Source organism: Herpailurus yagouaroundi, unplaced genomic scaffold, assembly GCF_014898765.1.
Source record: "Herpailurus yagouaroundi ecotype Mexico unplaced genomic scaffold, PumYag 185, whole genome shotgun sequence".
In the NCBI taxonomy this organism is placed as follows: Eukaryota; Metazoa; Chordata; class Mammalia; order Carnivora; family Felidae; genus Herpailurus; species Herpailurus yagouaroundi.
Window position 1 is genome coordinate 27,602,406 of NW_024412416.1, and position 17,262 is coordinate 27,619,667.

The 17,262-nt window shown below is 37.0% G+C and overlaps 1 protein-coding gene and 1 non-coding gene across 2 annotated transcripts in view; one reads left to right on the forward strand and one right to left on the reverse strand.

Annotated features, from left to right (window-relative positions):
* The window catches only part of OCA2 (OCA2 melanosomal transmembrane protein), a 527,910-nt gene that overhangs the window by 117,317 nt on the left and 393,331 nt on the right, over positions 1 to 17,262 (reverse strand). The window lies entirely within an intron of this gene.
* Positions 15,793 to 15,899, forward strand: LOC121042611 (U6 spliceosomal RNA). Its single transcript, XR_005796327.1, has one exon. It is a non-coding gene; the product is annotated as a U6 spliceosomal RNA (small nuclear RNA).

Genomic DNA, 17,262 nt, shown 5'->3' on the forward strand with positions numbered 1-17,262 from the left:
CAGAGAAATAAGGGGATCTGAAGTTCCCTCATCTCACAAACAAAGCAGTGTTGAAGCTAAAGGACTTTGAACTCCAAGAGTCCAGAAGGAAAAGAGACAGTCATGCTTCCAGAGACCCACCAGGACAAACTGATGGGCCATAGGTTCATGACTGCAAACTGGGAGAGACAAAATGAATGGAGGGGAGGGATCTCCTTCTGTGGAGAAATAAAGGGAAGAAAAGGAGAGGCTGGGGAAGCATAGGACTATATCTGGAAAAGAAAAAAAACACAGACCAGCAGGGAGAAAGATCCAATCTCTAACTGAGGGGCTTTCTCCAGACCAGGGATGGCTGCGCAGATTGTGCACCTGGGGAGGAGGGGAGCCAGCCATGGGTTTGGTGGCTAGGTCAGGGGTGCAGTATGCAGTACAAGAAAGTGATTGATCCCCTCCCTGGAGTGCTGTGGGATAGGACAAATCCCGCCTGCACCTGCCAGCCTGGGACAGCATATCTGGAAGCATGGAGTGGCACTTCCCCAGTACTGGGGCACACGGAGCAGGAGTTTGAATCCCAGCCAAGTGCCAGGGCACAGGAGTCAGTAGAGTGGGACAAACCACCTTGTTTGCATCTACAGCACAGTGAGTATGGCTTGAACAAAGTGGTTTGGGACAGCTGATCGGTGGAGGAGAGACTGAGGTGTTGCCCATTTTTCTCCCCATCACCAACAAGGGGGGACTTCAGCAAATGGACAGTGGGACCCACAGTCAAGGCGGTACCCACCTACACCAAACCACACCCCTCCGCTCCTGGTAATTGCCTATCTACTGGAGTGGGATTGACGCTGATGAACCAGATGGCCCCTCCTCCAGACCGGCACCATTGCATTGCCTGATTTAATTCTCAGGACAGTTTTTTTATATAGATATATTCTTCCTTCCTTTTCTCCTTATCTCTTCCCTCCTTTAGTCTTGTTACTCTGGTTGTTGGTTTGTTTAAGCAGACATATTTAATCCATTCTCTTGATACATATTCCACACCTCCTTCTTTATTCTCCATTCTCTCTCTCTGGATTAAGCCATACAATGTCTCTGTCTGGAAAACATTATTTTCTTTTTCATTTTCCCTGCCTCCTATTTTATTTTCCTTTCTTTCTCTCTCTGAATTAAGCCCATAGTTGTTCTGATCAATTTTTATTCTGTCTTTTTCCCTGCCCCTGTCATTTCCCTCTTTGAATGGGATAAGGCCTCTTTCATCAGCACCATCTCCACCTGTTGTTTACTTGTAGCTGGTGTTTCTGGGTTTATTTTTTTTGTTTTTGTGTTTGTGTGTGTATGTGTGTGTGTGTGTTTGAGTGTCTTTGTTTTCTGTTTGTTATTTGTTTGCTTGTTTGTTTGTTTTCATTTCCAGGGCTACTTCAACCAACAAATGAAAACACACCTAGTGGAGGGCTCAAAAATCACCACGTGTAGGTAGATAAGGTAACCAAAGTCAAAACAACAGAGAGCAAGTAACATTCTCCAAAAAACACCTCCTGAAGAGCCAGGCCCTGGACAGTATATGAACCTTCTTTAATATAGTAGTATTCACAGGTGCAGGACAAACAACTTCAAAACACATAAGGGACAGAAAACTAGCCAAAATGACAAAACAGAAGAATTCCCCACAAAAGATATTCGGGAAGAAATTACAACTAAAAAATTGCTAAAAACAGATATAAATAATATAACTGAACAAGAATTTAGGATAATAGTTATAAGATTAATTGCTGGACTTGAAAAAAGCATAGACAACAGCAGAGAATCTATTGCTACAGACATCAAGGAATGAAAAATAGTCATGATGAATTTAAAAATGCTGTAAATGAGGTACAAAGTACACTAGAGGCGATGACAGCCAGAATTGAAGAGGCAGAGGAGAGAATAGGTGAAATAGAAGATAAAATTATGAAAAAAGAAGAAGCTGAGAAAAAAAGATTAAAAAAATTCCGTACCATGAGGGGAGAATTAGAAACTAAGTGATTCATTCAGTGTATCAGAGAAGTTCCAGAAGAAGAAGAGATAAAGGGGCAGAAGGTGTATTTGAACAAATCATAGCTGAGAACTTCCCCAATCTGGGAAGGAATCAGACATTGAAATCCAGGAGGCACAGAGAACTCCCTTCAGACATAACTTGAATTGATCTTCTGGATGACATATCATAGTGAAACTGGCAAAATACGAAGATAAAGAGAATTCTGAAAGCAGCTAAGGATAAACAGGACTTAACCCACAAGAGAGACACATAAGGGTAGTAGCAGACCTATGTACTGAAACTTGGAAGGCCAGAAAGGAGTGGCAGGAAATTTTCAATGTGATGAATAGGAAAAATATGCAGCCAAGAATCCTTTATCCAACAAGCCTGTCATTCAGAATAGAAGGAGAGATAAAGGTTTTCCCAAACAAACAAAAAATGAAGGAATTCATCACCACTAAACCAGCCCTACAGGGCTGTGTGAGTATCACAAAGGGGGACCCTGTGAGTATTGCAAAACCACAAAGGACCAGAGACATCACTGCAAGCATGAAACCTAGAGATAACACAATGACTATAAACCCTATTATCTTTCAATAATAACACTGAATGTGAATGGACTAAATGCTCCAATCAAAAGATATAAGCCATCTGAGTGGATAAAAAAACAAGACCCATCTATTTGCTGTGTACAAGAGACCCATTTTAAACCTGAGGAGACCTTCAGATTGAAAGTGAGGGGATGGAGAACCATCTATCATGCTACTGGAAGTCAAAAGAAAGCTGGAGTAGCCATACTTGTATCAGAAAAACTAGATTTTTTTAATGTTTATTCATTTTTGATAGAGATACACAGAGCATGAGCTGGGGAGGGGCAGAGAGAAAAAGAGTCACAGAAACCGAAGCAGGCTCCAGGCTCTGAGCTGTCAGCACAGAGCCAAATATGGGACTTGAACTTGTGAACCATGAGATCATAACCTGAGCTGAAGTCAGATGCTTAACTGACTGAGCCACCCAGGCACCCCCAGAAAAACTAGATTTTAAACTAAAGGCTGTTAAGAAGAAATGAAGGGCATTATATCATAATTATGGGGCCTATCCAGCATGAAGAGCTAACAATTATAATATTTATACACCGAATTAGAGAGCACCTAAATATGTAAAACAATTAATCACAAACCTAAGCAATCTTATTGGTAAGAATGTGGTAATTGCAGGGAACGTTAATATTCCACTTATGGCAATGGACAGATCATCAGTAAAGAAACACAGAATCAGTAAAGAAACAATGGCCCTGAATGATACACTGGAACAGATGGACTTGACAGATATATTTAGAACTTTTCATCCAAAAGCAGCAGAATAGAAATTCTTCTCAAGTGCACATAGAACATTCTCCAAGATAGATCATATATTGGATCACAAAACAGTCCTCAATAAATACAAAATAATTCAGATCATACCATGCAAACGTTCAGAACACAATGTTATGAAACTTGAAATCAAACATAGGAAAAAGTGTAGAAAATCTCCAAAAGCATGGAGGTTAAAGAATATCCTACTAAAGAATGAATAGGTTAACCAGTCAATTAAAGAAGAAATTAAAACTTATATGGAAACAAATGAAAATGAAAACACAACAGTCCAAAACCTTTGGAATGCAGCAAAGACAGTCCTAAGAGGAAAATACATTGCAATCCTGGCCTATCTCAATAAACAAGCAAAATCCCAAATACAAAATCTAACAGCACACATAAAGGAACTAGAAGCAGAGCAACAAAGAAACCCCAAGGCCAGCAGAAGAAGAGAAATAAAAAAGATCAGAGCAGAAATAAACAATATAGAATTTTAAAAAACGTAGAAAAGATCAATGAAATTAAGAGTTGGTTTTTTGAAAAAATAAAATTGATAAACCCTAGCCAGACTTCTCAAAAAGAAGACCCAAATAGATAAAATCACAAATGAAAATGGATTTATCACAACAAATCCCTCAGAAATACAAGCAATTATAAGAGAATACTGTGAAAAATTTTATGTCAAAAAACAGGACAACCTGGAAGAAATGGACAAATTCCTAAATACTCAAGATACTGCCAAAACTCAAACAAGAAGAAATAGAAATTTTGAACAGACCCATAGCTAGTGAAAAATTGAATCAGTTATCAAAAATCTCCCAACAAGTAAGAGTACTGGGCCATATGGTTTCCCAAGGAAATTCTACAAGACATTTAAAGCAGAGTTAATACCTATCCTTTTCAAGCTGTTCCAAAAAATAGAAATGGAAGGAAAACTTCCGTAGTCATTCTATGAAGCCAAGATTACCCTGATTCCTAAGACAGACAGAAACCCCACACAAAAAAAGGAGAATTACAGGCCACTATCCCTGATGAACATAGATGCAGAAATTCTCAACAAGATACTAGTAAATAGAATTTAACAGCATATAAAAGGAATTATTCACCATGATCAGGTGGGTTCATTCCTAGGCTTCAGGGATGGTTCAATATCCACAAATTAATCAGTGTGATACATCACATTAATAAAATAAAGGATAAGAACCATATGATCCTGTCAATAGATATAGAAAAAACATTTGACAAAATACAATATCCTTTCTTAATAAAAACCCTCAAGACAGTCAGGATAGAGGGAACATACTTAAACATCACAAAAGCCACTTATGAAAAGCCCACAGCTAATATCTTCCTCAATGGGGAAAAACTGAGAGCTTTCCTCCTGAGATCACGAACATGAGGGATGTCCACTTTGACCACTGCTGTTTAACATACTGTTGGAAGTCATAGTCTCAGCAACCAGACAACAAAATAAAATCAAAGGCATCAAAATTGGCAAAGAAGAAGTCAAACTTTCACTTTTTACAGACGACATGATACTCTACATGGAGAACCCAAAAGACTCTAGGACGGATACATGAATTCAGTAAATTTGCTGGGTACAAAATCAATGTACAAAAATTGGTTGCATTTTTTTGCATCAATAATGAATCAACAGAAAGAGAAATAAAGAAACTGGTCCCATTTACAATTGCACCAGGAACCATAAAATACCTTGGAATAAACCTAGCCAAAGATGTAAAAGATCTGTATGCTCAAAACTATAGAAAGCTTATGAAGAAAATTGAAAAAGATACAAAGAAATGGAAAAACATTCCATGCTCATGGATTGGAAGAATAAAAATTGCTAAAATGTCAATACTACCCAAAGCAATTTACACATTATATCCAGTCCCAATCAAAATTGCACCAGCATTCTTCTCAATGCTAGAACAATTCTAAAAATTGTATGGAACCACAAAAGACCCCGAATAGCCAAAGTAATATTGAAGGAGAAAACCAAAGCAGGAGGCATCACAATCCAAGGCGTTAGCCTCTACTACAAAGCTGTAATCATCAAGACAACATGGTATTGGCACAAAAACAGATCATTGGAATAGAATAGCGACCCCAGAATTGGACCCACAAATATCTGGCCAACTAATATTTGACAAAGCAGGAAAGAGCACACAATGGAAAAAAGACAGTCTCTTTAGCAAATGGTGCTGGGAGAACTGGATAGCAACATGCAGAGAATGAAACTAGACCACTTTCTCATACCATACACAAAAATAAACTCAAAATGGGTGAAAGACCTAAATGTGAGACAGGAAACCATCAAAATCCGAGAGGAGAAAGCAGGCAACAACTTCTTTGACCTCAGCCACAGCAATTTCTTGCTCAATACATCTCCAAAGGCAAGGGAATTAAGTGCAAAAATGAACTATTAGGACCCCATGAAGATAAAAATCTTCTGCACTGCAAAGGAAACAATCAACAAAACTAAAAGGCAACTGACAGAATGGGAGAAGATACTTGCAAATGATATCTCAGATAAAAAGCTAGTATCCAAAATCTATAAAGAGCTCACCAAACTCCACACCCAGAAACAAATAACCCAGTGAAGAAATGGGCAGAATACATGAGTAGACACTTTTCTGAAGAAGACATGAGATGGCCAACAGACAAATGAAAACATGCTCAGCATCACTCATCATCAGGGAAATACAAATCAAAGCCATACTGAGATACCACCTCACACCAGTCAGAGTGACTAAAATGAACAACTCAGGAACAACAGATGCTGGTGAGGATGTGGAGAAATGGAAACCCTCTTGCACTGTTCGTGGGAATGCAAACTGGTGAAGCCCCTCTGGAAAACAGTGTGGAAGTTCCCCAAAAAATAAAAAATAGAGGGGCGCCTGGGTGGGTCAGTTGGTTGGGTAGCCTACTACAGCTCAGGTCATGATCTCGTGGTCTGTGAGTTTGAGCCCTGCATCGGGCTCTGTCTTGATAACTCAGAACCTGGAGCCTGCTTCTGATTCTGTGCCCCCCTCTCTTTCTGCCCTTTCCCTGCTTTCTCTCTCTCAAAATAATAAACGGTAAAAAAAATTTTTAATTAAAAATAGAGCCAGCCTATGGCTCAGCAATAGCAATACTAGGAATTTACCCAAGTGATACAGGAGTGCCGATGCATAGGGGCATGTGTACCCCAATGTTTATAACAGTGCTTTCAACAATAGCTAAATTATGGAAACAGCCTAACTGTCCATCAACTGATGAATGGGTAAAGAAGATGTGGTTTATATACACAATGGAATACTACTTGGCAATGAGAAAGAATAAAATCATGCCATTTGCACCCACGTGGATGGAATTGGAAGGTATTATGCTGAGTGAAATAAGTCAGTCAGAGAAGGACATATATCATATGTTTTCACTCATATGTGTATCTTGAGAAACTGAACAGTAGACCATGGGGGAAGGGAATGGGAAAAAATAGTTACAGAGAGGGAAGGAGGCAAACCACAAGAGACTATTAAATACAGAGAAAAAACTAAGGGTGCATGGGGGAGTGAGGGAGAGGGAAAATGGGTGATGAGCACTGAGGAGGGCACTTGTTGGGACGAGGATTGGGTGTTGGATGTAAGCCTTTTGACAATAAATTATATTCATAAAAAATAAAATAAATAAATTATAATATATCTAAGGAAATAAAATTATTTTCTGCCTCTGAATCCTAGACAACAACTAGGTAGGAGAGCTAAGATTATTGTAGAGGAAGCCAGTTGGGACAGAGAATGGACACATAATCTGCAAAACTAATCATCTGGAGAATATTTTTTTTATATAGGCCTGTAAGAATTTGTGCCAATGTCCACCATAGATGTCAAGCAGTTACCTGCCCTTTATACTGCTTCTCAACTGGTGAGTCACAGTTTCTCTGGAAGAAAGTAGAAAGTGTCTCCCCCAAAAAGCATTCTGGTTTCATAAGGTATGTCATAGGACCAGGTAGTTTTCTGAGTGCTCTTACCTAAACTAAAGAGTGATTATATTCCATGCTTGCAATAGCATGCTGAGACAGGAGTAGATCATAGTCTCATTTTGCAAATGAGGAACTATAGCACAGATAAGTCAAGGAACTCATCATTCACACAGAGTAGTAAATAGTAGGATAAGAGTTCAAGCCCAGGGACAAGGCTCTCAGCTATTAGACTGTGCCTCAGATAATTAGACTGTGCCTCAGTCTAAGCATGAAGTGGGGTAGTTAAGAGGGTAGTAGGGCATCCCATAGGTCAGGATGCATCTGACACTCAGTACAGCCTGAAACATGGGCCTGAATACCATTGGGTGCTCCCTCTGCCTCTCCTTTCAGCCTCTCTCTGCACATTTCATTCTTCCTTTCTCAGCACATGAGAATACATGCATGACAAGCTCCTGCATTCATGCCTCTTCTGTGGCTCTCAGACTCAGGCCCAACATCACATTCCCAGGAAAGGAACTCAGGCCCAAATCCCCCCTCACCAGTTAAATGGTGTCACCTTGCAAGTGGGGTTGGCTTGGACAGTTTCCAAGCTAGTGGAAGACAACTCTGTCAAGATGTATCCTGAGATATAAGTGGCCTAACATCTTGGGACATTCTGCATAGTTTAGTGTCCCCTTAAAGACTCACAAGACATATTAGCATATTAAGAGCTGAGACATTTTGCAGTAAGAATTTGCTTTGTTTACCCACATGAGTCCAAATCTCATTTCAACACAAACACTCACTTTGTGACCCTTCTGTTAACATCTTAGAGAATTCAGTATGATTCTCAGTAGGAAGCACTGTATGCATGAGCTTCCCTGACAAGATTTCCGTGTCCTTTAGGAGAGAGGCCTGCTGCATGTGGTTGGACAATCATACCTAACCCAACCAGCACAGCATAGTAAGGGGCCTCTCACAAATGTTTATCAGTATATTAGACTCAGCTCCATCTCTTTGGACATGGAAAAATATAATAAGACAATAAGCCCAGCACATCTGACAATTACACAAACCTAGAAATTTAAAGTAGCCAGCAATGAAGAAATAGCACAATGCTGAAGGAGCTGACCAGCCAAGAACTAGAAAATCAAAGTATGATTTAAATTTAAAAAAAAGAAAATTAAATCACAAGAGATCTTGTAATTAATTCTCAACAGTTGTTATTGAGCTACATTTTGGAAGGAAGATCCTAATACTCAGGCAAATGTGAGTTTACTAGATAAAAATGGAAATTCAGAAGGATACCACCTTCCAAAGAAGGCTGACAGAGCTGGGGACTGTGATTAGTACACCAGTCAAATCCGACCTGGGTAGTAGTTGTACTACTTAATACTTAGTTTATTCCTTATGATTTAAGAAAAAAAATAAATTGAGAAAAACACAAAGGAAACCATTAAGATGCTGTAAATTTGTTCATAATACACAGCTGATTGGAAGGTAGAAACAAAACCATTTAAATTCTGAAAAGGGAGAATAGTTTATTTTAAATTTTGTAGAAAACTCACAAAATACTTAAAAACTGTGGAAGAGATATAGAGATACTTAAAATATGTATAATCATTTTGTTTTAATCAAGAGAAAAGTAAATAATCTTTTTAAAAATGTAAATTCAGATTTCTGAAATTTGTTGTCCATTCATTCCCTTTTTTGCCTTTTACACACTGATAGACTTTTCACAATCTTTTTCTTTTCTTTTTTTTATTTTTGAGAGACAGAGCATGAGTGTTGAAGGAGAAGAGAGAGGGGGGACACAGAATCAGGAGCAGGCTCCAGGCTCTGAGCTGTCAGCACACAGCCAGACGCGGGGCTCGGACCCACAAGCCGTGAGATCATGACCTGAGCCAAAGTCGGAAGCTTAACCAACTAAGCCACACAGGTGCCCCCAATCTTTTTTATATAGAGAAACAAAAACACTTGAAAGTGTGGTTGGTTGCTAGATAAGATGGTCTTATCTTAGTGCACAGGGCACTAAGGATTTATTGCCAATCGTTTAACTATAAAATAGACTTTGCTGGACTGTGACTTGAACTTGATTTTTTTTCTTATGACTTTCATACTGCTCTGTGCAAGCAATGGGTAACTTGAACTTGATTTTTTTTCTTATGACTTTCATACTGCTCTGTGCAAGCAATGGGTAGAAACTTAAGTTGCATGTAGATAAAGTGAGGTTATAGCCAATGATAAATTCCAAACCTGGACTAACATCAGGGTCACTTCTGCACCCATCCCCTATCTCACTCTATGTCTACTCCTACTCCCTTCATGACCTTTCTCCACAGGCCAAGCGCTGAAGTCCATCCTCCTGTGAAGGGCCACACCCTCAGCTAGCTGTCTCTGTTGGGGACTTCCATACCAACGTACCCAATGGGTTCTCTTCACTGGTCCTGAGGTACCTTCACACAGCCATTTTGGCCTGTCCTCTCCAAAAGCAGGCTCACCTAGGGGCAGGACTTCACACCCTAAGCATTTCTCACTTTTTTTACTTCAAGCTTCACAGACCATCTCAGAGCCAGAGGGAGGAATTTATAGAGAAAGGAAATTTCTGCATAAAACATTCAGCTATTCCTAGTAAGTTCTAGAAGTACTGCCAAGTATAGCTGGAAACTTGTATGGCCCAAATAATCACAGGTTGGAAAAATCACAGTGCTTTGAAGCTGAATGTAACATCACAAACCCCATGTTATCAAAAATATCCACCAAGATAGTAGAAAATAAGGCAATGATTTATCTGGAACAAACTGCTATTCCATGTCTGGAAAGATGGTTGCTTAGAATAAACTCATCATAAGCAGGAGAAGTTGGGAGTGCTTGGAAAGTTCTCTCTGAGGTTGCATACTTTAGGAAGGAGACATGCTTTAGCGTTCTCTGTAGCATTGGGTAATAGCAAAGAACCCCAATTGCTGGGGTTCTGCCACCCATTGAGGGTGCTAGAAGATCCTCTAAGAGAAATTAAGAAGGACTACTGGTCCCCTTTCTGAGTGTTATTCTGAAGACAAATCTGTCCTACTGACAGGATTAATAATGAAACACAGAGCTCGGCAATGCCCAAGAGAAATAGCAGCTTACATCTGGGGAGGCAGCAATCTAGGGAGAACAATCAAGGTGGCATGTAAACAGGCAACTCCCACTGACTTAAAGTGAAGGAAGAGTAAGACAGATATGGAACAAAGGGGTCATTAGATAAATAAATTTATTAGATAAATAAATACATATATCAGGACAAATGAAAGATATTTTTTGGAATGCAAGGAATTAGAGGACATATCTGAGTACCGGGTTACCGCTTCTCACCTGGAACTTGGAGTACCAGATGCTCACTTCCCAAACTCCGTTGCAGCTAAAACAGAGTACATGGCCTAGGCCAAAGAAGACCTGTTCAAGGGGCTTGTCACAGCATTAACAGCAGCAGCAACATGGAGTGTCCAGGGGCAGATGGAATATGTGAACTACAGATATGGCCAACTTTGCCTTTGTACCTGTACCTATATCCTCAGCATCATCCCTATTGAAAGCAGGGAGCCAACTTCAATGGTAGCATCTTCCATTAGCATCCCTGATCTATAGATAATAGGCACTAAAAACACTTGCTTATCACATCCCCACTCAGCTTTCCATGTTGACTTGTGTAGAAGATAGATAGTTCCCAAAAGCAGTATGAGTATCTGAACCAGCTCTGTGCTGACAAGCTGGGCTCAGATCCTGGAGCCTCCTTCAGATTCTGTGTCTCCACTCTCTCTGTCCCTCCCCTGCTTGCTCTCTCTCTCTGTCTCTCTGTCTCTCTCTGTCTCTCTCTCTCTCTCTCTCTCTCTCAAAAACAAAAAACAAAAGACATAAGCATAACAAATAGATATTTGTCAATAAATCTTATACATGTGCAGGAAATAAAGCTTTTGTGGGTGGGGCAGTCAGCATGAACAGTACCAGTGACTATACTTTACTTCCCTTCATTTTAAGAAGGCAGCACAACATTCGATATAGGGCATGTGGATTTGAAGGAAATATACACCATTTTGGGGTGGCTATGCTTACATACTTCTCATATGGCCCAAAAGGCTATCTCTGAGTTGGATAGTAGAGAATCAGAACTTTTTTTAATCATATGAAACTAATTTGCACAACTATGTACAACTACATTTGAAAACATGGATGGAAATATAATTTAACAGAACTAAGGAAGAGATTGAAAGTCTAAGAGACTAATTTCCAAAGAAGATATGAGAAAATAAACTGTAAAACAGATACCTTCTCCCCCAAAATAGAAGTCTCAGGTCCAAATAATTTCATAGGGAAATTGTACCAAATCTTTGAAAAACAGATAAGCCCAATGCAATTTAAATTGTCCCAGAGAATAACTAAAGAAAGAAAACTCTCAATATTATGAAATACAAGATTGACTCCAAAATCTGACAGAGTATACAATAAATACTACATATTGGGGTACCCGGCTGGCTTAGTTGGGAAAGCTTCTGACTCTTGATCTTAGGGTTTTGAGTTCAAGACCCACATTGGGTGTGTAGCGTACTTAAACAAACAAACAATTTTTTTAAAAAGACTACATGTTAACTCAGTTATTAATGTCCATATAAAATTCCCACACAAAATATTAGCAGACTGAATCCAGATCACATTAAAAAATATACTATGACCAAATGATAAAGATATCCACTAACATCATTGCTATTTTAAACTTGTACTTGAGCTATAAACTGATGCAATTAGAGGGAAGAAAAAAAGCAAAATATAAAAACTGGAAATAATAGGTGAAATTATCATTTAATGGTGATATGTGCTCCTAATATTTTATAATTTAATAAAATATTAGCACATAATATTAATAATAAAAAATCAATAGCTGTAAAATATGAAAACTGCAATCAGAAGATATAATGGAAAATACAATTCTACTTACAATTGATATTAGATGAGCAAATATACTATGGAATAAACATCATGACTGTGTAAATCAGATGTGGAAAAATTTTAAATACAAATTATAATTGAACAACAAAATGTTCTTTCAAAAGAAGAACTTGATATTAAAAAGATGTCAATTATCTGAAAGTTAATTCAAGCATTATTATAATCCTAATCAAATTAATAATTGTTTTATTAATAATTAAATAATATATTATTTAATAATAAATAATTTATTTATTTGTTTATTTGTTTACTGACAGAGAAAAGTGCCTGCAGTGCAGGTAGGGAAGAGGTAGAGGAAGAGGGAGGGAGAATCTTAAGTAGGCTCCATGTTCAGTGTGGAACTTGATTCCAGGCTTGAACTCACAACAAAGAGATCATGACCTGAGCCAGAATCAAGAGTCAGATGCTTAACCGACTGAGCCACCCAGGTGCTTCAAGGTTTTTTTTTAATTAATCTAAAGGAGCAATTCTATAACTCATCTGAAAAGACAAATAAGAATAGCCAGAAAAAACATTGAAACGGAAAAGTATAAAGGGATATTTGCCCTGTCATATAGTAAAACATTCTACAAAGTCTCAACAAAGTAAACCTTGTGGTAATGCCACACTAAACTCATAAAACACAGTTGGATGTCCACAATATACCCCAAACCCCACAGGAGTTTTTTTCATCATAAAGGTGGTACATTAAATCAGTGAGGTGAAGATCAACATTTTAGTAAAGAATTTGGGGAGACCTGGGTACCCACCTTGCAAAAGATGAGTTAGATCCATTTCTCACACCATATACAAGAATACATTCCAAATAGATCAATAACTTAAATATATAAAATGCAATCACAAACATCTTTAAGGAAACTAAGGGAAAATTGCTTTATAACATTAGAGTAGACAGGCCTTTTAAATTATGATTTAAAACAAAAGAGGTGCCTAGGTGGCTCAGTCACTTGAGTGTCTGACTCTTGATTTTGGCTCAGGTCATGATCCCAGGGTTGTGGGATCAAGCCCCACATCAGCCCTCAGCATCACATCAATGCTGAGCATGGAACCTGGTTAAGATTCTCCCTCCCTCTACTCCTCCCCCCGACTTTGCTCATGTTCTCTCTCTCTCTCAAAAAAAAAAAAAATATATATATATATATATATATATAATAAAACACAAAAAGACTCATGAATTTAACAGAATAAAGAAACGTAAATGACTTTGCATGACAAATTTAAAAAGAGGAGGTGGTGATGGCAGGCAAAAGGCAAAAGAAAACTAGGAAAAGTATTTTTAACTCAAATCACAAAAGATTCATCTTTGTAATTTATAAAGAGCCTTTAAAACTCATGAATGAATGAATGAATGAATGAACTCAATTTAAGAAGTCTAATACTGCCAGAAAAAATGTAGAAAAATATGAAGAGTTCAAAAGAAATGAAGCTGTACCTTAACTTGTAAAAAGGTATTCTACTTCACTAATTTTAATAGAAAAGCATTCTCATAAATTGCTAGTTAGAAAGCAACTATAAACTGTTATGCAGAACAATTTAACAATATTTATTAAATTATAAATGTATTACCCTTTAATCCTGAAATTCCACATCTAGGAATTGATATATGTACAGAGTTACTCATTACAAGGCTTTCTCCTTTTTACCTTCTAAAGAGCACAAGTTTGGAAATGACTTAAGCACCCATCAATAAAAATTATTTAAATAAACTATATTCTATCCAGACAATGCATTAACATATAGCTCTTAAAAATGAACATACAAAAAAGAATGAGGAAATTCTCTATGGAGAGGTCTTAGGATATATAGTATGGAGGAAAAAAGCAAGATGCAGAGCAGCACATATAATGTGCTAACTTACATATAAGAAAGTGGGGTGAAATAAGGATATACATTTAAGAGTTTCCTCTGTCTGCAGAAAAGTAGACTGGAAAAAGGACAAGAAAAATAAAAGTAGACATGAGGAGGTGGAGAGAAAGTGAAATAAATGGTGATAGGCTAAGAACAAGACTTCTCAATGTACTACTTTTTCTAATTTATTTAACCATTTGAATATTACCTATGCAATATAAAAAAAGGAAACAGCAATAAAATTGATTAAAATAACTTACATAAAATTAAGAACTATTCTAAATAACCCCTAAATTTAAAAAAATAAAAATGAATGGTAAATAGTATAGAAAGTGATAAAATGAAAAACATTTAATACACTTCATGGTACACTGAAAAGGTACAAAAGGTGAAATATAAAAATATTTTTATTACTTTTTACCTTTAAAGGGCTTAAAATAAAATAGTGAACACTATAAGATAATAAAAGAGCACAATAAATATTGTTTACAAAAGAGGGGTGGATTAAGATAAAACAATGAAAATAATGTAGTACAAAAACAAATTATGTAAAGGGTAAAAGGCAAAAATCTATTTTCTGAAACCTCAAATACAAATATAAACTTCTGCGATGCCTGGGTGGCTCAGTTAAGTGTCCTACTCTTGGTAGGACTCAGGTCATGATCTCAGGTTCATGGGTTTGATCAGGTCAGGTCATTGTCTCATGGTTCATGGGTTTGAGCCCCCTGTCAGGCTCTGCACTGACAGCACAGAGCCTGCTTGGAATTCTCTCTCCATCTCTCTCTGCCCCTATTCTACTCGTGTTCATTCACCCTCTCTCTCAAAATAAACTTAAAAAAAAATACAAACTTCTAAGAAGTTTCATTAAAGAAATAATACATATACATACATATATACATACATACATACATACATATACATATACATATACATATATATGTATAATGTCAGACTATTTTAAAATTATATGGGGTGTTTATTTCCACAGATAAGGAAGATATGACCATAAATTTAAAGACAGTAAAGAATTTAAAGTTATTTCCTAGCAAAATGTAAGACATCAGATCCAAATGGATTTACCATTTCATTTGTAAAAATCTCCTTGCTTCATTTGATGAAACTAGAATAACTGTAAAAACCTAATATAGTAAAAAAGAAAAGTTGTGACCATATTTACTTATGAACATAGATCTAAAAATTCTGATAAAAATAATTCAAAAGGAAAGGGAATATACCAAATAAGACTTATTCTAAAAATATAAGAATTACCTGATATTAGAAAATCTGAAATACGATTCATTACATAATGAATTAATGGGGAAAAAATCATATAATTATATCAACAGATGCACAAAAAGTATATAATGAAATGCAGTGATAATTGACAAAAAAGTACAATATAACTAAAAACTACTTACAAACTAGCAAAAACCAGCAGTATATTCAACAGTAACATGCACAATTACCATTAAAAGCAGGAAAATAAGAATATTTGCAGTAACTACTATTTGGCACACTGTTTTGGAGATTCTGATACATAAAATATGAACAGAATGTTCTTTTTAAAAAGGTATAAATTCTGAGGAAGAAAGGAAAATTCTATTTACAGGTGATATAATTATGTTCCTAAGAAAATACAAGAAAATTTAATTTTTAAAAAACATGAGAGAATCATACTTGCTTCAGCAGTACATATACTAAAATTGTAATGCTATAGAGAAGATTAGCATGGCCACTGTGCAATGATGACATGCAGATTCATGAAGTGTTCCATATTTTATATGAATAAATAAATAAATAACATGAGAGAATCAAAAATATCAGCCGAATTCAAGATAAACAAAAAGCCATCAATCAGTTTTTCCAAGGCTGTGAATCAAGAATAAAGAAAGACATAAATTAAAACAACTGAATTTACAACAGCTAAACAAAAGAATGAAACATCTAGGAAAAAGTCGAAAAGGTCCAAAATCTATATATGAAGAGAGAGTAAAACCTTATTAAAGCAAGATAGAATATCTTATTAAAACGAGAGGTGAAAAAACAGAAATAAATCAAATTTCTAAAAGTAAGGATGTTCTATTAGTATAATGCCATTTTTAGTCAGAATCTCAATTTTAATATAAATAACAGAAGTTACTTTGAAAAGTAAGTGATTCAGAATGAACAATTATTTTCAAAGTAGTAAGTTGTCTCACAATATTGTTAAATTATTTTTTGCACTTTTAAATCATTATACTATACTATTTTAAATATCATACTGTATGGGCAGCTTTATAATGATTTATATATATATAAATATATATATAAATATATAATATAATATAATATAATATAAATATATAAAATATATATATATAAATATATATATATATAGCTCTAGGACTGTCTGTCAGATCACCAAACTGGCAGTGGATCCAAATAAAGATTGGAACTTATTATATCAAAGGGTAGCATTGTGTCTCCATGGGAAAAGAAAGCTTGTTTATGGTAGAGTGCTCAGGGAAGTGGGCTGGCTCAAAGTGGAGGGTTTGCCCTTTTGGTAAGGTCAGGAAACACCAATTGAGAGCTGTGTTTCTGTAAGATTCTTTGAGGGAATGTTGAGAGTAAAAGCATCAGCAGTGTCAGTGCCTGGGGAGTTTGATGCTGAGAGGCAGACAGGGACGTCTCCAGTGTCCTCCTCACCCGCCACACACACATGGTGGATGCCTATTGTTTTGACTCTCCAAACAGCATCCACCCCCCTTTTCTGGGAGGCATACCTGTTCCCCCATGGTGAATGTATCACCTGGTGACTGGCCTCGACAAGAGGCCTGGATACACACTAAAACAGCTGGGACTAAGTGTCAAAGCCCTGGTCCAAGAGTGGCACCTAACCTAATTTAGACCATTTAGAGCCCTTCGCTGGGAATTTTTAAAAGGATGCTAGAGGGAGCCTATTTCAGTTCATCTCTGCAGCTGTGGGTGGCCATTCCCTAAGAGCCCCACACTGAATGAGGCAGTGGTGAAAGATGGGGAGAGCAAGGTCTGGCTCCTATTGTCTCTGAAGCTCAAGACACTGCCAATCCAGAGTTGGTAGATTGCTGTTCCATTCTCCCTCTTGCTCAGGCTAATTTGATACAGGCTTCTGTTACCCACAACCA